Source organism: Mustela erminea, chromosome 18 (genome assembly GCF_009829155.1).
Source record: "Mustela erminea isolate mMusErm1 chromosome 18, mMusErm1.Pri, whole genome shotgun sequence".
Taxonomy (NCBI): domain Eukaryota; kingdom Metazoa; phylum Chordata; class Mammalia; order Carnivora; family Mustelidae; genus Mustela; species Mustela erminea.
This window is the reverse complement of record NC_045631.1, coordinates 38456648-38478984: the sequence shown is the minus strand read 5'-3', so window position 1 is coordinate 38478984 and position 22337 is coordinate 38456648.

Sequence of the window (22337 nt, the reverse complement as noted above, 5' to 3'; positions counted from 1 at the left end):
CAGTCGCCCAACCAACCGAGCCACCCAGGTGCCCCTCATGTTCTCATGATTTATATTTTTCCACCCTTTTATTTTCAACCTGCCAATAATAATATATTTTAAGTGAATTTCTTGTAGACAGTATATAGTTGGGTCATATTTTTTTCATCCACCCTGCCAATCTCTGTCTTTAAATTGGTATATTTATGCCATTTATTTTTAATATAATTACTGCTATGTTGTGGATTAAATCTTCCATTTTATTTTTTGTTGGAGGATTGTTCTTCCTGTTTTTCATTCCTATTTTCTTTTTTCTGCTTTCCTGGAGGTTACTTGAATATATTTTTAGAATTCCATTTTGAGGGGTGCCTAGGTGGCTCAGTGGGTTAAATCCTCTGCCTTAGGCTCAGGTCATGATTCCAGGGTCCTGCGATTGAGCCCCGCATTAGGCTCTCTGCTCAGCAGGGAGCCTCCTTCTCCCCCTCCCCTCTCTCTGCCTATTTGTGATCTATGTCTGTCAAATAAATAAACAAAATCTTTAAAAAAAATTCCATTTTGATTTCTCCATAGTGGTTTTTTAATAAACTATTTTTTAAAAAGATTTTATTTATTTATTTATTTGTCAGAGAGAGAAAACAAGCACACAAGCAGGCAGATTGGCTGGCAGAGGTGGAGAGAGAAGCAGGCTCCCTGCCAAGCTTGGAGCCCGATGTGGACTTGATCCCAGGACCCCAGGATCATGACCTGAGCTGAAGGCAGCAGCTTAACCAACTGAGCCACCCAGGCATCCCATTAATAAGCTATTTTTTAAAATATTTTTATTTATTTATCGGGGGGGGGAGAGTGAGCACAGGCAGACAGAATGGCAGGCAGAGGCAGAGCGAGAAGCAGGCTCCCTGCCGAGCAAGGAGCCCGATGTGGGACTCGATCCCAGGACGCTGGGATCATGACCTGAGCCGAAGGCAGCTGCCCAACCTACTGAGCCACCCAGGTGTCCCAATAAGCTATTTTTTTAAGGATTTTACTTACTCATTTGAGAGAGAGAATGAGCAGGGAGAGGAGCACAGGGTGAGGGAGAAACAGACTCCCCACCGAGCAGGAAGCCTGATGTGGGGCTCATTCCCAGGACCCAGAGATCATGACCTGAGCCAAAGGCAGACACCTAACTGACTGAGCCACCTCATCTATTGTATTTTTAAGCATATCAGTTTGTATAGTTTATTTTTGTAGTTGCTCTAATTATTACATTATACATTATGTATATCTTTTTAAAAAAATATTTTATTTATTTATCTGTCAGAGAGAGAGAGAGCCAGGCAGAGGGAGAAGCAGGCTCCCTGCTGAGCAAGAAGACTGATGTGGTACTCAATTGCAGGACCCTGGGATCATGACCTCATCTGAAGGCAGATGCTTAACTGACTGAGCCACCCAGGTGTCCACACATTATGTTTATCTTTTCATGGTCTTAAAATCAGTGTTATTTTACCAGTTAGAATGAAATATAGAAACCTTATCTACCCTTATGTCCTTTTACTCTCCCCATTTTTAGTATAACTGTCATAAACACTTCTTCTATGTTTGCTTGTTTGTTTGTTTATTTGAAGTAGGCTCCACACCTAGCATGGAGCCCAACACAGGGCTTAAATTCACAACCCTGAAATGAAGAACTGAGCTGAGATCAAGAGTGCTTAGGGGGTGCTTGGGTGCTTAGGGGCACCTGGGTGGCTCAGTCAGTTGAGTGGCCAGCTCTTGGTTTTGGCTCAGGTCATGATCTCAGGGTCCTGGGATTAAGCCCTGCACTGGCCTTCATGACCAGTAGTAAAAGAGTTGAATGCTTAACCAAATGAGCCAACAGGTGTCCCTCCTTTATGTGTGTTTAAAACCACATCAGATAGTGTTATAATTTTTGCTTCAACAATCAAACATAATTTAGAAAACTCAAGCAGAGAAGAAAAGCTTATTGAATTTTTTCATATTTTTCCTTATTATCTTCTTACTTCTTGATGTTCCAAAATTACTTCTTTTAGATTTTTCTTTCTATTTAGAGAATTCTTAGTGGGTTTTTTTTGTTTGTTTGTTTTGTTTTGTTTTTTAGGTAGGTCTGCTGGTAACAAATTCTCTTAGTTTTTTAAATCTGAGAATGTTTTGAGTTCCTCCTTATTCTTTTTTTTTTAAGATTTATTTATTTATTTATTTGACAGACAGATATCACAAGTAGGTTGAGAGGCAGGCAGAGAGAGAGGAAGAAGCAGGCTCCCTGCTGAGCAGAGAGCCCAACACAGGGCTCGATCCCAGGACCCTGGGATCATGACCTGAGCCGAAGGCAGAGGCTTTAACCCACTGAGCCACCCAGGCGCGCCCAGTTCCTCTTTATTCTTAAAGGATATTTTTGCTGACTAATACGTTTCTGGGCTGACAGATCTTTTTCCAGCACTCGGAAAATGTAACATTTCCTTTTGGACTTTATGGCTCCTGATGGGAAATCCACTGCCATTTGAATTGTTTTTTCCCTGTAGGAAAGATGTCATTTCCTTCTCACTGCTTTCAAGACTTTTTCTTTGTCTGGTTTTCAGAAGTTTGACTGTGATGTGTCATGGTGTGGATTCCTTTCAGTTTCCCTATTTGGAGTTCCCTCAGCTTCTTGAATCTGTAGGTGTATGGCTTTTGCCAAATTTAGGACATTTTCAGTTATTCTTTCTTCTTCTTTTTTTTTTTTTAAAGATTTTATTTATTTATTTATTTGTCAGAGAGAGAGAGAGAGAGAGAGAGAGAGTGCGCGTGAGCACTGGCAGATGGAGGCAGAGGGAGAAGCGGGCTCCCTGCCAAGCAAGGAGCCCTGATGTGGGACTCGATCCCAGTACGCTGGGATCATGACCTGAGCTGAAGGCAGCTGCTTAACCAACTGAGCCATGCAGGCGTCCCTCAGTTATTATTTCTTGATGTACTTTTTTATCTCTGCCTTTTTATTCCTCTTTTGGTGAGACTTCAATTACAGGAGTGTTAGATCTTTTGTTATAGTCCCACAGGTCTCTGAGGTTCTGTTTGTTTTTTGTTTTTAGTCTATTTTCTTTCTGTTGTACAGCTGGGTAATTTCTATTTCTCTATCTTTCAGTTCACTGATTTTTCCTCTATCCCTTCTAGTTTGCTATTGAATGCATCCATTCAGTTGTGGGTTGTTGTGGTTGTTGTTTTAACTTTTTCTTATTTTTAAATGATTTTATTAATTTATTTGAGAGAGAGATTAAGTGAAAGAGAGAGAGCTCACAGCCAGAGGGAGAGGCAGAGGAAGAAGCAGACCCCCCACTCTGAGCAGGGACCCCAGTGCAGGGCTCAGTCTCAGGACCCTGAGGTCATGACCTGAGCCAAAGCTTGATGCTTAACCTACTGGGCCACCCAGGTACCCCTAATTTTTCCTTATTTTTAAAGAAGATTTATTTATATATATTTTAGAGAAATATGTGTGAGCAGGAGGAGGAGCAAAAGGAGAGAAAGGATCCTCAGACTCCCCATCAAAAGCAGAACCCCACATGGGGCTCAATCCCAGGACACTGAGATCATGACCTGAGCTGAAATCAGTAACCAGCCACTTAACCAACTGAGTCACCCAGGTGCCCTGCCTTCACTGAGTTTTAAAAATTTCTGTTATTATACTTCTCAGTTCTAAAACTCCCATCTGGTTCTTCTTAATATCTTCTATTTCTTGCTAAAACTTACTATTCCTTTGGGAGCCTAAGTGGCTCAGTTTGTTGAGTGTCTGACTCTTGATTTCAGCTTAGGTCAGGATCTCAGGGCTGTGAGGCTGAGCCCCACATTAGGCTCAGCACTGAGGGCAGAGCCTGCTTAAAATTTTCTCTCTCTTCCTCTGCCCCTCCTTCCCTCCCTCTTTTTCTCAAAAATAAAAAAAAAAAGAAAATAAACATTTCTACTGCTTTAATGAACTTATGTATTTTTTTATTTGTCTCAAGTGTGTTTGTTGAGCTCTTTTTATCATGGCTGCTTTAAAATCTTTGTTGGACGGGGTGCCTGGGTGGCTCAGTGGGCTAAAGCCTCTGCCTTCAGTTCAGGTTATGATCCCGGGGTCCTGGGATCGAGCCCCGAGTTGGGCTCTCTGCTCAGCGGGGAGCCTGCTTCCCTCTCTCTCTCTGTCTGTGCCTGCCTCTCTGCCTACTTGTGATCTCTGTCTGTCAAATAAATAAATAAAAATCTTAAAAAAAAAAATCTTTGTCGGATGATAGTAACATGTCTGTCAACTCTGTTGGCATCTATTGATTTTCTTCTTCTTCTTTTTTTTTTTTAAAGATTTTATTTATTTATTTATTACAGAGAGAGAGAGAGATCACAAGTAGATAGAGAGGCAAGCGGGGGAGGGGGGAAGCAGGCTCCCGACCGAGCAGAGAGCCCAAAGTGGGGCTCAATCCCAGGACCCTGAGATCATGACCTCAGCCAAAGGCAGAGGCCTAACCCACTGAGCCACCCAGGCACCCCGATTTTCTTTTTCCATTCAGTTTGATAACTACCTTGTTCTTGATAGGACAAGTGACTTTCGACTGAAATTTCTACATTTGGGTATTATGTTCTGATATGCTGGATCTTATTTAATCTTTCTGTTTTATCTGGCTTCCTCTGACACTGCTCAGGCAAAGAAAGAGGTGGAATCCCTTCCTTACTTTCAGGTGGAGGTGAATGTCCAGGTTCTGTACATCATTCCTGTTGACACTGTGTATGTTGGGGGTGGGGATTGCCCTCAGTGGGGATGAAATTTCTGACTTTATATTTAGCCTTGCCTTGACACCAGTCCAGTGGGCTGAAGAACGGAAGAGTCAGTCACCTCTTTATAGCCTGGCAAGGTTGGAAGTCTAGACTCCCCACTCTGACCTGTGTGGGATTTAGGCTACCGTTTTTACTGTACTGTTGGGCTCTCATAAAGTGGATACTGCCCAGTGGTATTGAAGTCACTGGGGATTTGATAGAAAAATAACAGATATTGAATGCGATATACAATGGGCAGTCTTCAGTATGGTGCTACAAGATGACAAAAACCTTTTTTTAAACTGGACCATCAAAGGAGACTGGAAAATTAGCTTTGTTAAGAAAGATCATCTAGTTTCTTCGTGATCAGTGATCTAAGACCACCGAGAGATAATTCTGTACTACATGTAATTGCAAAAGTTGAATTTTATTTCTATGCTAAAATTAGGAGGAGGGAGAGCAAACAATCCATTGTAATCATAATCATAATCTGTTTATTTTTTTCCCCCTATCTTCCCCATCTTTGTCTTATCCTACCTCATACCTCTTATGCCACTTTGGGTAACTTAACTCACAGTCTCCACAGCCCTCTTGGCTGACAGCAGCTCCTACAGCTACAAGCTTCCTTATTCAATATCAAGAAGAAAGAGCAAGAAAAGTCCCAGCATTTTCAGCAAAAGTCAGTCCTGTGATTTATTCTGATTGGGGCTGCTGTAGATCATGTGTCCCTCTCTGAACAATCATTTCGGCTGGGTCCATGGGAACATACTGATTGACATACCTCTAGATGTGGGGGCAGAAAGCAATCCCAGATTAAATCTCTTGGAAAAGGATGGAGATGGGCAGAGATGGTTCCCAAAGGAAATTCAAGATCTCAGTCCAGAAGGGATGCTATAAACATCCTTGGATGCTATAAACCCCAGAAGTCCATACACCAAGGAAGAACCTTAACTTAAGGCCTAGATGGATAGTCAGAGCCTGTTGCTAAGAGACGAACCACAAGAGACCGGCTCAGAATCAAGTTTCATGACTGGGCAAGATTTCTGGCATTGGTTACTTGCACATGGCATCCCTAGGAATTGAAATGGCAGACAGCCAACTAGGATTTAAGGGAGTTGTATCACTAGAGAAATCCCAAGCCTGGCAAATGGGGGCCTCTGATTGCTCAGCCCTGAGATAATTCCAACTCTAACTATGCCAGCAGGAAATGGGGCACTTGAGCAGGACACCTCCCGAGAGGGGAATTCTCTTTAAACTGGCCATGGAGGACAACGGATGAGATAAATCCAGACAGCAGCCAAAATCAGGGGCAATCAGACTTGCTAAGAGACACCTGATTTCACTGCCAGGGAAGCGAGTCCTTGCTGGTCCTGTCCTTCTGCTTGTGGTATTTTCTAGACTGTAAACCTCTGTTATTTCCCTTCCTCATTCTCTTTAAAAAAATATATGTTTAGGGTGCCTGGGTGGCTCAGTTGTTAAGCGTCTGCCTTCCTCGCAGGTCATGACCCCCAGGGTCCTGGGATCGAGCCCTGCATCGGGCTCCCTGCTCAGCGGGAAGCCTGCTTCTCCCTCTCCCACTCCCCTGCTTGTGTTCCCTCTCTCGCTGTCTCTCTCTCTGTCAAATAAATATATATATGTTTAAATTTTATATATATGCTTAAATATACATATATACATGTACATGTATATGTATAAATAAACATATATATGTTAAAATTTTTTAACAAAAAAAAAGTGCTCATTTTTATAACATCAAATAAAAAAATAAAAGGTTATTAAGTGAGACCTTTGTCTGTTTCCCAGACAATATACATTATAACATATATATTATAAATAACATATTTAAATGTCTATTTCCTAACTTCTTTGTGGATTGTTACCTGTGTAAAAATAACTTTATTTTATTCCCATATATGGCTGATATTTTGGCTGGGTATAATGTCCCCCTAATATCAGTTAGGATTATCTATAAATAAGAGACCCAAAATAGCGGTGGCTCCAACAAGCTGAAGTTTATTTTTTTCTCATGTAAAAGACTTCTGGGGGCTAGGCGTCTCCCAGTTTTCTACTCTGACTCATGCAAGCTGTGGTCCTTGTCCTCATGGTCCAAGACGATGGCCTCATATTAACTTTCCAGGTAGCAGGATGCATGGGAGAAGGTCCAAAGAAGGAAAAAGGGACAGCCACAACTTAGTCACACGGACACACTTAGCTTCGAGGGAGGCGGGAAATGTACCCTCGGTTCTGGAAGGCGACGTGACCAGCTAAAAACCCAAAGTTGTATTTCTTTTTTTTTTTTTTAAGATTTTATTTATGTATTTGATAGACAGAGATCACAAGCAGGCAGAGAGGCAGGCAGAGAGAGGAGGAAGCAGGCTCCCTGTTGAGCAGAGAGCCCGACGCGGGGCTCGATCCCAGGACCCCGGGATCATGACCTGAGCTGAAGGCAGAGGCTTTAACCCACTGAGCCACTCAGGCAACCCCCCCAAAGTTGTATTTCTGAAGTAGAATTACACGCATGCTGGAGCATCTACCCGCCCTCCTGTTGGCCTGCCTCTGGGGGAACAGAGACTGGGGACAACTAGTAGTCTTGCCATCCCCTTTGCCGTCTGCAGGCTTTGTACCACTGTCTTCTTGCACTGAGGTTGCTGATGAGATGTCTGATGACAATCTGACGTTTGTTCCTTTGAAGATAATCTGTAATCATCCCCTGGATGGTTTCAAATGAGAGACAAGTGCATCTGCGGAGGACAGAGCATCTGCTCACAATGTGTTACTAACCTGCACTTGTTCCTTTCGCAGACGTCTTCCTTCCTGTGCCCTCTGTGTTCACCCCTTCAGCCCGTGTGGGTGTTCACCAGCTGTGCGTCTGCAGCTCTCCTCTCACTCTCACTGGGTGACGCCTCCTCCCCTGGCTCCGGCTGCCATCCACTGGGATGAATCCGAATGATCTCCGCAGCTTCATCTTTTCCTTCAACCTCTGGATCCATCCAGTCATCTACTGACCCGACTGACCCATGGCCGCCCCCCCCCCCCACTCCCCACCAAATGTGCCATCTGAACTTGCCACTTCCTCTCACTGAACAGAACATTCTTCTGCGTCCGTCTTTCGAGGAACCACGAAACGTTTTGCCCTTTTGTCCATGACAGAAACCTGCCTTTTCTGTGTGGTCTATTCCTCTATATAGTCCTCTTTTTTTTTTTTTTTAACTTCCTTCTTCCTTTCTTCCCTTGGCTAATTTTTTTTTTTTTTTTTAATTTGAGAGAGAGGGGCATCTGGGTGGCTCAGTGGGTTAAGCCTCTGCCTTTGGCTTGGGTCATGATCTCAGGGTCCTGGGATCGAGCCCCACATCAGGCTCTCTGCTTGGCAGGGCGCCTGCTTCCCTCTCTCTCTCTGCCTGCCTCTCTGCCTACTTGTGATCTTTCTCTCTCTGTCAAATAAATAAAAAATAAAAAAATCTTAAAATAAATAAATAAATTTGAGAGAGAAAGGGCGGTGGGGGGGAGAGAGGAAGAGGGACAAGCAGACTCCCTGTTGAACCTGGAGCCCAACAAGGGGCTGCATCTCACGACCCTGAGATCACGACCTGAGCCAAAACCAAGAGTCGGATGCTTAGCCAACAGTGCCTCCGCATGAACGGAGTCTCTGCAGAACACAGCCAGGCAGAGATGAGCGGAGAAAAGACATGGGCAGGGAAGGAGTTCTGATGGCCTTGACTCCTGAGTTCCAGCTCCGTTGGCTCCTGGGCTCCTTTCCTCACTCCTTCTCTCACAGGACCTCCCCTGGGTATGCGAACCAACAAATTCCCTTTTTGTTTAAACTGCTTTGAGTGGGTTTTTAACACTTGTAAGGGAAAGAGTTCTAATAGAGAACTCCATAACAGTTTAATGAAAACCTGACTGGACGAACCGTCCCCAGTGCCTGTCTCCCTGACCCTCACCCCCTCTGAGCATGCAGGGACACCCCTTCAGCCAGGGTCTTTGGAGAGGACAATACCGGCCCTTGCTTGCACTTACTGTGTTGAGTCGGAACTTCTCAGCCTGGCAAGTGAGACTTTTGCCAGCTGACCCCAACTGCCAGCCAATGTCCTGTCCTCTTCCTAGGCAGCCTCTGTGGGAGCCAGGTAAAGCTCACTACTGCGTGCACTTGCCTTGTTGTTCCAGAACGTTGCATGTATGAAGGAGCCTCAACCAGGAGTACTCTCCCTCCCCTCCATGAAGCCCAATCTACCCTCTAAGACTAATCGCGAAGGCTACCTCCTTCACAGCCTCCCTGCCCCCGCCTAAACAGGGTCCAGTCTCCTTTGCTGTAGCAGTCAGCTTCCTGTACACCAGCACCCTGACTGCAATTATGGTTTCCTCATTTGTCTCTCGCTTGCTAGACAGAGTTCCTCAAAGGCAGAGAGCTGCTCTTCACCCTGTTCTGTGTCCCCATCTCCCAACACCCATAGTGGGTTGTCAGCTAACATGTGGTGAGTGAGTGGAGGTCTTAGGAAGAGGCTTCATTTCCTTATCTGTACATGGTAGAAATGGAGTTCTTCTGAGCCCATACACCCCCATGTTTCAAGTTTCAGAAGAGAGGCAAGTCCTAAGATCATTCACCAGGACCCGGTTCATGCCAAGAGGGTCGAGAGTGGAAAGAGAGTGTGGATGCCTCCTGACTGGCCTGTGTCTACACTGGCTTCTGGTTCAGTTAGTGATGGCACCATATCGTCTTGGGGAACTCTGATGCTCCCTGAGATTCTGAATTTTGAGCAGCCCTGCTTCCTCCTTCACGTTCTACTTCCCAACAATGGTAGAAAGAACCAAAAAGGTCCAAAAAGAGGGGTTCTTGTAAATCTCCCAATCCTCTATTCACATGGTAGGACAGAGTCCTCCCCGGGGTGTGTGGGGTGAGCTCTGGGGGAGTCAGAGAAGAAGCCTGGGGAGCTGGGGAAATTCTTTCTGGTGTACACACAGCTGTCTTCTGAGTGTGACTCTGCATTGCTCTGTGAGGCCTCCCACACCAGTGAGAGGCAGCATGGCGACAGTCTAGAATCCAGAGTGGCTGTGTGACCTCAGGTAAGCCACTTAACTTCTCTGGGCCACAATTTCCTCATCTGTAAAGTAAGGATGATAATAGTACTTACTTACCTCACAGGTTAGCTGTAGGGAATAAAGGAGCTATTATTTGTGAAGTCCATAATACGTGCTATGCAAATGCCTGTTCAGACTATATTAGGATTTCATGCATGGAGATCCAATTTGGGGATACCAGAAGACATTTTGCCCTTAATAAAGAGACCCCTGGATAGGCCTGTAGTGGAGGTGGTGGTGGTAGAAAGGGTCCCTGAACTACTCGGCGTTGGGGGCGGGGGGGGGGGGGGGGGGGGGGAGTGAAATTTCTCAAGTATCCACAAGAGGGCACCCAATTGCGCAAAAGAGTCCACTTCATAATGGAGAGCCCATGGGCCTTAAGGCCTTCATTTACTTCTACTGGAGTATCTGTTCCAAGGCAGGTCAGTCAGACCCAGACCACAAGTGGGTGACAATGGGTGACAGTGCTACCCAGTCATGAGAAATGACTCATATGGAAACCTCCAAATTCAGGCTGTGTGCACCCCAATATACTCACTACTCAGAGACCTAGATATCCCCAACCTTAGACACTGTCCCTGAACCTGTGTTCCTGAGGACTGACTGGATATTTAGGAAAAAGAGCATCAGGTGTTCCCATGCCTAGATATGCTTGTCCCCTCACTCTGATGTCCCTCCCCTGGGGGAGTCAGACCCGCTGGGTCCTCAAATGGTCCTAACACACCATCACAGATTCTTCTCCTACCCCTCCCCTAGCTACCCGAGTCCGACCAGAGTCTGAGCTGGGTAAGCTGTATCCAGCTCTGGTCCTCATCTATGGTTTCTCAGAGAGAGCTGTAAGGAGGGGGATGAAGAGGAGGGGAGATGGAGATTTCTGTCTGCCCGCTGAGAGGGTGATGGCTGAGGTGGGGAGAACAAGCCCAGGCCCTGATTCTGTACAGAACTCCTGACTGACTAGAGACATCACTGCCCCTGGGTCACAAAGGGTTGGGAAGGTGGAGGTTAGGGAAGGGAGGTCTAGCCCAAACTCTCTCCTCCTCTCCCTTCCTCCCTACAATCCAGCCCAAGGCCACCTTTCCAGCAGCCAGCAAGGCCAGGATGCAGCCCTGCTGCCCAGAACAGAGGGAGTGGGGGGCAGAGGAAACGACACCGGGCTCTAGAACAGACCCAGCTTCCACACATGGCCACTGTCACCTCCCTGAGCCTGTCTCTTCCTCTGTAAGTCTGGGTGGGGGAGTGGGGAGGGATAACATCTCCCAGCTCAGGCAATGCAGCGGCAGTCTGGTTCCTGCAGGAGATGGAATCCCTCAGAAGGAGGAGAGGAACAGGAATCCTGCCAACCAGAGGTGGAACTCAGAAATAGTTCCTAAAAAAACAGTTTAGTTGGGGGCGGAACAGAGAAGACTGGAGACTTAAGTTCCCTCTCAAACGATGGCGGTGTAGTGTAGTACCATCTCTGTGGTGCCCTCACTGTCAGTCTCTGAGACAGAACGCAGCATCCTTCTGTCCGTGAGCTGACGGACCCCTTCTCCAGTTAGGGAGCCCCCCGGGCCGTGGGAGCTGCTGTCCCCCCACCTCACACGCCCGGGGAAACCTGACCCAAACCCGCCAGACAGCCCTCAAGGCCAGGAAGCCCGAGGAAGGTTGAGGAGGCAGGTGCTCCCGGGCATCCCCTTGAGCGCGCCCGCTGGCATGGACACCCGGTGGCTGGGGTCCGTGCGGGTCGCCGGCGTCGCCGGAGCCCTGGGGGACCAGAGGCGCGCCGCCCAGCCCGACGATCGGCTGCAGCCGGCACGGTGGCCGCGGGGCGGAGCCCGAGGACCGGAGGAACGGGCGCGCCGCGTCCTCGGTAGCCTCTGGCCGCAGCGGCGCGGGGGCCCCCGATTGCCCTGGCAGTGGGCTGCGGGGCTGGGGGCTGGGGGCTGCGGGGCTGCGGGGCTGCGGCGCTCGGGACGCGCGGGATGGTGGGGCGGCCGTCCTCGGACCCTGTGGCCCGCGGCGGGGAAGCCCGGCTGCGACGCGGGACGGAGAGCACAGGGAAACTCGACTCCCGGGCGGGACCGAGGGGGCCGGAGGCTCTGCCCACACGAAGGCGCGTCCCCTCCCCGACACCGGCACACGGGGACCGCGCCCCACCCAGACGGCACCCCCGGCAGAGAGAGCTGCCCACCGCACCCCGGCCACTGAGAGTTACTGACGGGACGGAAAAGGCACCTCGGGTCCCACACATTGAAGGACTGAGGGTCGAGAGGCGGTTGGATTGGGGGAGGGGGCACTTTGGAAGAAAAAGGCTGTGTGCACGCGCGGGGTAGGTGGGGGGGGCGGTGGGAGGTGTGGGAGGCACGAGCCACTGCCATCAGCATCTTACACCATTTATACAGGGTCTGTGGACCCTTTCCAGGCTGAAATGCTCTTCGCATGTATTTGATTAAGTCGCTGCTGGCTTCTTTCTTGCAGATAAAAGCGATGCAAATCGATTGCAGAAAATTTGTGACAAGATTCAGAAAATTATAAGCTGCTCTTAATCTTACCACCCAGAGACAGTCATTGGTAAGCAAACTGTATTTAAATCCCTTTCCTGCTTTCAAGCTATAACATGATCTCAAGATCACTTTCCCATATCATCAAATAATCGGTGAAGGCATGATTTTTGAAGTTGTTCCCTATTTATGTGGAAGGCTACATGACCACTTGTTCAGCCGGAGTCTCTATTTGCTGGCTGGTGAGGCTGTCAATCTCTAAATAGTGTCTTGGAACCGCAGCCAAGGTCCTCCCACAGGGATCTGAGCCCACGGGGGAGCTTTAGTCTTTTAAGCATGAGAACTAAGAGTAGGATCATTGAGTGATTATACAAATGCTCTTTCTCAAATTTATTTGAATTCTAAAAGAAGTACCAGCTCCTTGGGAAATATAAAAGCCATCCTAAGGGTCCAAAAGAGACCACCAAACACCTACCCCTTCCCTCTTTGTCTAACTGTCCTGGGGTGCCACTCACTGTTGAAACTTTTGTAGAGAGGGTTCAAGATTTTCCCGTAGACACTGAGGGAGAGACACACCTAAACTGTATATGTGTGTATGATGGGGCAACAGCAGATCACACAACCAAAAGTCAGAGTTATTTGAAATTAAATTAATCATTGTAAGAAAAATATAAATTCCCTGTAGACAGCAACAACTCATCAAATAACATTAGGAAAGAAAGAACATAATTGTTGTGATAATGATGAACACCTGAGAACTTAATTAGGAACTAGCCGAGTTGAGACTTGTACCCTCTTCCCCTTTCACCTGCCTTGTTGGGGGGGGTGACCCCACCCTAGGGGTTCCCTGGGGGATGTCAACTCTGCCTTCAGAGCTAAAGAGCAGGAGGGAGCCCACTACATCAGACCCACCACTGTCAACAGGCAGTGTGAAAAACTCAGATCTCTGCAAACACCGTCATAGGCGTCATCTCAAAGTCCCTTAAGTAGGAGGTGGAAAGACATTCCAGAAAGGGAAGGAACACAGTTGGGAGGATCCAAAGTACCTCACATGCCTTTTTATTTCTAATCCTTGTACCAGTCTACTTGGTGAATACTATTGCCCCATTTTACACAGAAAAAGTACAAAATCAAGGCCAAATTCTCCCCACACCCCTCAACATCTTTCAGTATCGTTATCTACCTTGGCACCTCACCAGAACACAAGCCCTGAGTGGCAGGGCACAGCCAGGCCCAGGCAGGGGCACCCAGAACATGGTGGATAAGGAGATACAACATAAGCTTCTAAGAGGATTTCTGGCCAGAAGGACAGGTTAGGGTATGCTCAGAGCCAGGTGAGAGGGCTTCATAGGACACTGGCTCAGTCCTGGCACCAGGAGTGAGATCCGGGGAACCCTTCTAGGCTCACCTCCGAACCTGTCCAAAGCCAGGCCCTGGGAAAGGGCTACGGGAGGGGCCTGTCCTACATGCAACGAGGGTTGGAAGAGGATGGGCATTTCTTGCACAGACACAGATCGACACCCCGGAGCACATGAGAAACCCAGACTTCCCTGTTGAACACCCCCCCACCACCACCACCACTGACACTCAAAGCACAGCGCCCTGTCCTCTAGAACCATGGGTCCTAATGGCACTGGCATCATAGCTTCCATCCAACCTGCACTAACCCACTCTGGGGTCTCCCCACCAGCACCCCAGGTTCAAGGGTCTGAGGGCCTTTCCTCTAGACCCTCACAGAGAGTGGGCCTCGATTTACCACCATGACCATGAAAGCAGATATGGGGACAGTGTGAGTCAGGAAGATGCTCTCAGTTCTGACTCTGCTTTCTTTCCTAATGTTATTTGATGAGTTGTTGCTGTCTACAGGGAATTTGTATTTTCTTTGGCTTTTTTATTTCCCAAGGAGCTGGTACTTCTTTTAGAATTCAAATAAATTTGAGAAAGAGCATTTGTATAGTCACTCAATGATCCTACTCTTAGTTCTCATGCTTAAAAGACTAAGCTCCCCCGTGGGCTCAGATCCCTGTGGGAGGACGTTGGCTGCGGCTTGGCTGCGGCTCCGAGACACTATTTAGAGATTGACAGCCTCACCAGCCAGCAAATAGAGACTCTGGCTGAACAAGTGGTCATATAGCCTTCCACATAAATAGGGAACAACTTCAAAAATCATGCCTTCACCGATTATTTGATGATATGGGAAAGTGATCTTGAGATCATGTTATAGCTTGAAAGCAGGAAAGGGATTTAAATACAGTTTGCTTACCAATGACTGTCTCTGGGTGGTAAGATTAAGAGCAGCTTATAATTTTCTGAATCTTGTCACAAATTTTCTGCAATCGATTTGCATCGCTTTTATCTGCAAGAAAGAAGCCAGCAGCGACTTAATCAAATACATGCGAAGAGCATTTCAGCCTGGAAAGGGTCCACAGACCCTGTATAAATGGTGTAAGATGCTGATGGCAGTGGCTCGTGCCTCCCACACCTCCCACCGCCCCCCCCCACCTACCCCGCGCGTGCACACAGCCTTTTTCTTCCAAAGTGCCCCCTCCCCCAATCCAACCGCCTCTCGACCCTCAGTCCTTTAATGTGTGGGACCCGAGGTGCCTTTTCCGTCCCGTCAGTAACTCTCAGTGGCCGGGGTGCGGTGGGCAGCTCTCTCTGCCGGGGGTGCCGTCTGGGTGGGGCGCGGTCCCCGTGTGCCGGTGTCGGGGAGGGGACGCGCCTTCGTGTGGGCAGAGCCTCCGGCCCCCTCGGTCCCGCCCGGGAGTCGGGGCTCCCTGCGCTCTCCGTCCCGCGTCGCAGCCGGGCTTCCCCGCCGCGGGCCACAGGGTCCGAGGACGGCCGCCCCACCATCCCGCGCGTCCCGAGCGCCGCAGCCCCGCAGCCCCCCAGCCCCGCAGCCCACCGCCAGGGCAATCGGGGCTCCCGCGCCGCTCCGGTCAGAGGCAAACGAGGACTCGGCGCGCCCGCTCCCTCCGCGCGGCGGAAGCCCCGCACTCGGGCGTCTCCGGTCCTCGGGCTCCGCCCCGCGGCCACGGTGCGGGCTGCAGCCGATTAGCCGGGCTGGGTGGCGCGGCTCTGGTACCTTCGCCCCCACCCCGGGCTCTTGCGACACCGGTGGCCCGCAAGCGCCGGACCACCCGCCAGCCGCGGCCACCTGGTGTCCGTGCCAGAGCACGTGCTCAAGGGGATGCCCGGGAGCACCTGCCCATTTCTGCCCCCTCGACCTTCCTTCCCCTTTTGTCCGCCCGGGCTTCCTGGCCTTGAAGACTGTCTAGCGGGTTTGGGTCAGGTTTCCCCGGGCGTGTGAGGTGGGTGGGGCTCCCTAACTGGGGAGGGGATCCGACAGAAGATACTAGACGTAAAGGACCTGTTTTCTCCATGGATTGCACTGTGTTGAATCTGGGATCTGGTATTCCTGCTTGACCACCAGAGGGACTGGAAACTTGACCGGGACACGTAGTTAGGAGCAGAAGGGAGGACTGTCCAGGCCGATAAAATTTCTAGTCTATTGCCTTCTGAAGTGCACTTGCTGTTTGCTTGCCCCCCACCCCATAGTTTATATTCTGCTCAGTATCACCACCCTCTTAGACGTGTCTGTCAGCTTCGCAGGTTGCGGGGGGGCGGGGCGGGCTGGTGGTGGTGGTGGTGGTGGAGGACAGTGGGAGGAGGGATCAGGATTCAAGGCTGGGCCAGGCAGGGCTGAGAAAACGACTGTCCTAGGAGTACCCATGGCTAGGGCTTTATGGAAGAAACTGTCACATAGGTTATGGCAAATGTGCATTGGAGTTGCGTTGGCAGCGTAGAGGAGGCACACCTCTGCACCTTTCACACCAAATCTCAGGGAAGGACAGGAGAGAGGCAGGGGTGCAGAGATAGTGCCTGCAAACTGGAAATGCTGAAGAAGTTCTAAAATATGGAAATCAGCCTTCCTGAGGAAGCAGCTCACTACACACATTTTTGGAGAAGACCGCTCTGGGTGGAGCGTGAGTCAGGGTAGCTGGCAGTGCTGCCTCTGGAGCCGGGAGCAGCAGCGATGAGGGGGAAGGCAGCACCGTCCCCCTGCTCATCACTGCTGCTGAGAGGCCCGCGCGTGAGTGCCACCTGCAGAGCTGTGGAAACAGACTGTGAGCCCCACGATGGAAAAGGCAGGATCTAGATGTCCTCGTGTGCAGAAGACGAACTCCCAGCTCATCCCTCCTGGCAGCACATTTGCTGCCAAGGGAAGGTCTCACATCCTGAGAGTTAAGTGAGCAAACAAGAGATGCGTCTAGAAGTACAGTTAGTACCTCCAGGAGGCTTACTGGCAGTGAGACACATGGGCAGTCCCCAGTGAACCAGAGCTCCTGATGTCCCCATCCTTGGTAGTCCCCCTTTCGCGCTGGCCCTGGGCTAGCCTCTGACCTGCTTGAATCAGTGCACTTTGGTAGAAGTGTGCCAGCTCCGGGTGTCAATCTTGTGTTCTGTGTTTGTGCTCTTGGCAGCCCTGAGTCACCATTTAAGAAGTCCAGATACCCCCCACTGGGGAGATGAAGTAGAGATGGAACAGAAAGTCCCCCAGGCTACATGGAGAGAGAGAAGCCTGACTGTCCCCGCTGATCACTACTCCGCCCAACTGACCGGCCAGCTGAATACAGCTATATGGGCCAACGGCAAGACCCAGAGAGCTCCCACCGAGCCTGCCAAGGGTACAGAACCACGAGCAAATAGTTGTTTGAAGCCATAGTTTGGGGCAGTTGGTTAAACAGCAGGAAATAACTGAAACAGAATGCAAGATAACATCACACACACATGCACAAGTCCTGAAAATTAAACATTTGATTGTTGGGCGGGGGGACTGTGTTTCAATTTTTTTTTTAATTTTTTTAAAAGATTTTAATTTATTTATTTGACAGAGAGAGATCACAAGTAGGCAGAGAGGCAGGCAGAGAGAGAGGAAGGGAAGCAGGCTCCCTGCTGAGCAGAGAGCCCCATGCGGGACTTGATCCCAGGACCCTGAGATCATGACCTGAGCTGAAGGCAGCGGCTTAACCCATTGAGCCACCCAGGCGCCCTCAATTTTTTTTCTTAAGTGGTCTCCTGTGTTTATTCTTCTAGACTACCAGTAACATTTAGAATCACATTGTCAAGTTGTAAAGAGCATGCCATTAAACTTTTTTGTTACAGAAGTAATATATGTATATATTCATAATAACAAGCCAAATAATGCAAAAGGCATAAAGATGATTATAATAATTTCTCTCGCTTCCCACCCTATTCCATCCCCCTGACAACCACGGTTTAGAGTTTAGTGTTATCCTTACAGACCATTCTTTTTGCTTCTAGAAACATGGAAACATATACATGGGGTCATGATTTTTTTCTTTTCACTTTAAAATAATGAATATGGGATCATGTGGTTGACATTACTATGAAATTTGCTTTTCTTATTCAAGAGTCAATCATAAAAATGCTTCCTTCCTGGTCAATAAATATAAATCTTCTTCATCATTTAATTTTTAAAATTTATTTTTTCTTTCTAACTCTCATCATACGGTAGTTTAAAGAGCTCAGTTATTCTGGAAGTCTTGTGAAAAGCTCTGTTGTTCTCGAGGCAACCTCCCTTGATTCCTTTAGCTCAAAATAACATGTTTATATAGCTACTTATTCACATAAGTATGAACATTGGAGACAGTATCTATTTATTTTTTAAAGTTTTTATTTACTCATTTGAAAGAGAGAGAAAGAATGACAGTGGGGAGGGGCAGAGGAAAAGAGGGAAGCCGTCTCCCTGCTGAGCAGGTAGCCAGATGTAGGACACTATCCCAGGACTCCAAGATCATGACCTGAACAGAAGGCAGATGCTTAACCAGCTGAGCCACTCAGTTGCCTGGAGACAGGATCTATTTACTTCCCAGTATGGAAGATAAGGATTTACTGTCCTCATCTCCAATCCTTATCTCATGAACATGCTCGCTTCCCCACACAGTCTCAATATAATTATATCCTAAACATGGCTGGAAATGTGATACACTAGATCAATATTCCATATTTACATTATTGGGACCATGTAATACCCTGTTCATAACTGAAACTCATAGAATTACTTTCCTGAACAAATTTTTACAAGTAATGTCTGTGCCCAGTGTGAAGGTCAAACTCCCAACCCGGAGATCAATAGTCACAAGCTCCACCAACTGAGCCAGCCAGGTGCCCTGAAACAGCTTTTCTTTTTTTCCTTTGAAGTTAGTAATTGCTTTTGTTTTCCTGTTCTATGAATATATCACTACTCCAATCCCAAACACTTTGCCAATTATCTAAATCTCTTCTCAATACTCTTGGAGACATCGAGAATTTTCATCCATTTCGTCTGATGGAAGTATCTTTCCTGAACTAAATCTTCCCTCTTGCCCTGATCTGGGCTGATTCCTGTCCACACTGCCGCCCATCATCACCCTAGCTAGTCCTGTTGCTTTTCTCTTGAGCTGGAGTCCTGATTCCTCTGTCCCGTGTCTTTTCTTTCTTGGTTTTCGCCCTCATTTTGGTAGAGTATATGCCCCAGCAGCTTCCTGAGAAGGCCTATGTGACAGGTAAGTATTTTCGGAATTTGCACATCCCCAAAGTTTTTCATTCAGTTCACACGAAATTATGAGTTTTCCTGGGTACAAAATTCAAAGAAATAACTTTCCCTCAGAGACGTTATGGTTCATTGCCTTCTAACATCCAGTGTTACTCTTGAGGGGTCCAAAGCCTCTCTGATTTTTGATCTTTCACCTGTGAACTCTTTTTTGCTCTCTCCCAGGAAGCTTGTAGGTTCTTCTCCAGATCACTAGCCTGTGTGTTTTGTGATGATGTGCTTTGATATGAATCTATTTTATCTTCACTGAAGAAATCTCTTCTGAAAGCTTTCTGCTAGCTCCAACATATGAGGGTCAAAAATCCACATTTGGGGATGGGCTAACGCTTGGAAAAGTCTTGCCACCAGGTTTGCAGACTGAGCGACCCTTTTGTCTGCTTCTGTTTGAGAATGGGGCACTAAACACATATTGGAAGAGCTGAGTTCATGAGTGGGTTTATCCACAGCGGACTTATGTAGAGGTCAGGCTGGATCTTTTGTGGGGAACCCTTTTGGGTCTACCCCCATGAGCTAGTCAGAGTCTCTAAAAAGGACCCTTTGACCCCTCGCCCATGGGGCTGAAGCCTCATGGCCAGACCCTGGGCACTAAGTGAAAGAAGAGGTTTGAGAAGAAGGTCTCAACATTTAACATGTAAATGTCACTTATCCTTCTGGTTCTTTTTTTTTTTTAATTTTTTTATTTGTCGGAGAGAGTGAGCACAGGCAGACAGAGTGGCAGGCAGAGGCAGAGGGAGAAGCAGGTTTCCCACAGAGCAAAGAGCCATATGTGGGACTCAATCCCAGGATGCTGGAATCATGACCCGAGTCGAGGCAGCCGCTCAACCAACTGAGCCACCCAGGTGTCCTGATTATCTTTCTGGTTCTTGAAGGGAGGTCCTGTCCTCTGCTACATCTGGCCTCTAGCAGCCAGCTCCGAGACCATTTATTCTAATCTCTCCACACAGTAAGCTACCAGTTTTCTTTGGGGAATTGGAAGGGAAGGTTGTTGAGCCGTGTTGAGTATGAAGAGAATCTGAGGATATAGCTGTTTCTTTTTTTTTTTTTTAAGATTTTATTTAGGGGTGCCTGGGTGGCTCAGTGGGTTGAGTCTCTGACTTTGGCCCAGGTTGTGGTCTTGGGGTCCTGGGGTCGAGCCCTGCATCGTCAGGCTCTTTGCTCGGCAGTGAGCCTGCTTCCACCCCCTCTACTTGTGATCTCTGTCAAATAAATAAATAAAATCTTAAAAAACCATGACTTCATTTATCTTTGCTAGAGAGAGAGAGCAAGCACACAAGCAGTAGAGAAGGGGCAGAAGGAGAATGCGACTCCCTGCTGAGTGGGGAGCCTGATGCTGGGCTCCATCCCAGGACCCTAGAACTATGACCTGAGCTGAAGTCAGATGCTTAACTGACCGAGCCCCGCAGGTGCCCAGAGGATATAACTGTTTCTTAAATATTCTCTTAAATAATCCTCCCTCCCCATTTTTTCCAACCTTCTCTTTCACCCCATTTCCAGAAGTACCTGGCACCTTCCATGCCAGAGCCTTTGGGGAACCATGTAAAAATCAGGGTCACCCCAGGCTTTTCCCACTGCCAGGTCCACAGGCAGCTTTCTTGGGTTGGCTATCACTCACTGTTGGTTTTCAGCTTCCAAAATGTCATGGATCCTGTCTCCGATCTCAATCACTGTGCTCATCTTTAATGTCGGTAATGTCTGTAAATGTCTTTTTTTTTTTTTAAAGATTTTATTTATTTATTTGACAGACAGAGATCACAAGTAGGCAGGATCACAAGAGATCACAGAGATCACAAGAGAGGCAGGCAGAGAGAGAGGGGGAAGCAGGCTCCCTGCCAAGCAGAGAGCCCGATGTGGGGCTCGATCCCAAGACCCTGAGATCAAGACCTGGGCTGAAGGCAGAGGCTTAACCCTTTGAGCCACCCAGGCACCCCTGTAAATGTCTTTTAAAAACAATGCTGTGGATGTCAAAAACAGACAGAAATTTGGCTCCGCCTAAAAAAAAATGAAGTGTGTTGGGGCGCCTGGGTGGCTCAGTGGGTTAAAGCCTCTGCCTTCGGCTCAGGTCATGATCTCAGGGTCCTGGGATCGAGCCCCACATTGGGCTCTCTGCTTGGCAGGGAGCCTGCTTCCCCCTCTCTCTCTGCCTGCCTCTGCCTACTTGTGATCTCGCTTTCTATGTCAAATAAATAAATAAAATCTTAAAAAAAAATGAAGTGTGGTGGAAATCATAAAAATTCAAATGACAGTAAGATTCATTTTTCCTTATTTTTAATCCTTCTAAATAACATTTACTATAAAGATTAGTCCAAAATGGATCACAGACCTAAGCGTTAAACTATAAAAATGTCTAGAAGAAAATACAGGAGACAATATTTTTGACTTTAGGTTAGGCAGAAATCTATTAAACACCACACCAAAATCATGATCCCTCAGAGAAAAAACTGGATTCCATCAAACTTAAAAACTTACACTGGGGGTGCCTGGGTGACTCAGTTGGTTAAGCATCTGCCTTCTGCTCAGATCACCGTCCCCAGGTCCTGGGATCAAGTCCCACATCAGGCTCCCTGCTCAGTGGGGATCCAGCTTCTCCCTCACCCTGTATGGCTCCCCCTGCTTGTGCTCTCTCTCTCTTTGAAATGAATAAATAAAATCTTAGAAAACAAAAAACTTACACTGTTCAGATAACACTCTCAAGAGAAGAAAAGGACAAACCATAGTCTGGGAGACAATATGTGCAAAACATGTATCCAATAAAGGATTTGGACCTAGAATATATGAAGAAGTCTTAAAACTCAATAATAAGAAAAAAAAAAAACAATAATAAATGGGCAAAAGACTCCAATAGCTTCTTCCCCAAAGGAGATTTATTCATCGTAAACAAGCACATGAAAAAATCCTAAGATATTGATCTTTAGTGAAATGCAAATTAAAGCCACAATGAGATGCCACTAGGTCTATTAAAATAGCTAAAAACAGGACGCCTGCTTCTTCCTCTCCCTTTGCCCCTCCTTCCCGCTCGCTCCTGCTTTCTCTGTCAAATAAATAAATGAAATCTTTGAAAAAATAAAACAAAATGTCGTCCTAAAAGTCAGCATTAGAACGGAAGTGCTTTAAGGACCACGGTGGATGAGGATGTGGAACAGTTACAGATCTCACCATGAGAGACGGGGCAGCCACACTGGGAAACGGGTTTGGCAGTTTCTAATAAAGTTAAACATACACTTAATAGTTTTTTTGTAAAGCTAAGCGTACGCCTAGCATGAGGTTCAGCAATTTCACTCCTCGAATATATATACACACATACACATGTATACCTACATTTATTTATTTATTTAAAGATTTACTTATTTATTTATTTGACAGACAGAGATCACAGTAGGCAGAGAGAGAGGAGGAAGCAGGCTCCCCGCCGAGCAGAGAGTCCAATGTGGGGCTCGATG